This window comes from Magnolia sinica, chromosome 8, assembly GCF_029962835.1.
Source record: "Magnolia sinica isolate HGM2019 chromosome 8, MsV1, whole genome shotgun sequence".
Lineage (NCBI taxonomy): Eukaryota > Viridiplantae > Streptophyta > Magnoliopsida > Magnoliales > Magnoliaceae > Magnolia > Magnolia sinica.
The window spans coordinates 15,172,815-15,174,373 of record NC_080580.1 but is presented as its reverse complement, the minus strand read 5'-3'; positions in this window follow the sequence as shown (position 1 = coordinate 15,174,373).

Below are 1,559 nucleotides of genomic sequence, written 5' to 3'. Positions count from 1 at the left end.
TCATGGTGGACCCACTGAGTTTACTCAGTACAATTAGCGTGCTCATGGAATTGGATTAGGTGTGGCCATTACCGTGGGGCCCACCTTGATGCATGTATTCTATATCCACTCCATCCATCCGTTTTTTCAGATCATTTTAGAACATCAGGACAAAAAACAAAACATATTCAATCGTGATTTGGATTTGCCTCATTTTTAGGCTTATGACCTAAAATGATCTCGCAAAATAGATGGACAGTGTGGATATAACACATACATCATGGTTGGGCCACAGAACTTCACCACGTCAACACCACCGTGGTCGTCGCGGTGCACCACGCATTCCGCTCTGTTGAGAGGGCTGCTGATTGCCTGCGACAAAAGTTAGGTGGGCCCGTCGTGGTGTATCCGAGAAATCCACCTCATCCATCCATTTTTTTCAAGATCATGTTAGGACATGGCGCAAAAATGAAGCAGATCCAAAACTCAAGTGAGGCACATGACAGGAAATAGCGAGGATTGAATGTCCACTGTTGAAGCATTTGTAGGGCCACAAAAGCTTTTAATCAGGTTAATAGTTTTTGTGTTTTTGGTTCATCCAAATAGGAATGGCATTATGAACAGTATGGATGGCATATAAACATCACGGTGGACCATAGGGAAGTTTCAACGGTAGCCATTCCTCTACCCACCTTTCCCTGTCGTGCGAACCACTTGAGTTTTGGATCTGCCTCAATTTTTTTTTTGGCCATGTCCTAACACCATCTGACATAATCGGATGGATGGGGTGGATTTCTCACAAATATCATGGTAGGCCCCACCTACCTTCCTGTGGGAGTTCCCATGACAGCCTATATGGGGCATATTGCACAAAACTCAGGTGGGCCACAAGACAGGAAACTGTATGGATTGAACACCCAGCATTGAAACCTGTGTGGGGACACAAAAGTTTATGATCACACTAATATTTGTCTTTTCAGTTCACCTCAATAGAAATACGTTCAACGGTTTGGATGACATATAGAGATCATGATGGGCTCTGTGAGTGTTTCCATTCTCACTGGTTCTATCATGTTGGCTCACCTGAGCTTTGGTCATGTCTCATTTTTGGGCAACAGTCCTATTGTGAGCTTTGGGAAACTGATGAGTGAAATGGATTCGTCAGGAACATCATGGCAGGTGCTCGCCACCCATGGGCTCACATGCTGAGATCAATCACATGATGAGTGAAATGGATTCGTCAGGAACATCAGTTTCATCAGCTCATTTTAGGACGTGATTTAAAATAAGAGAGATCCTAAACTCAAGTGGGCCCCACTGATCCAAAATTAGAAAGTTCTCTCATGGTTATCACTTACAAGCCACACAATAAATTACAAAATAGAAAGATGAGAGAAGAGGTGGCAGACCCATTTGGGAAGTGTGTCCAACTGCTTGATAATCACACTAATGCAATAGGCATAGAAAACTTCAGACCCATTTCCTGAAGAAGAAATTGAAGCCATATAATCTCACCTGGGCCATCGCTCGTATGATGAATCGTGGTCGATGTAAGGCAGTGACTGGTCCACACGGTATAA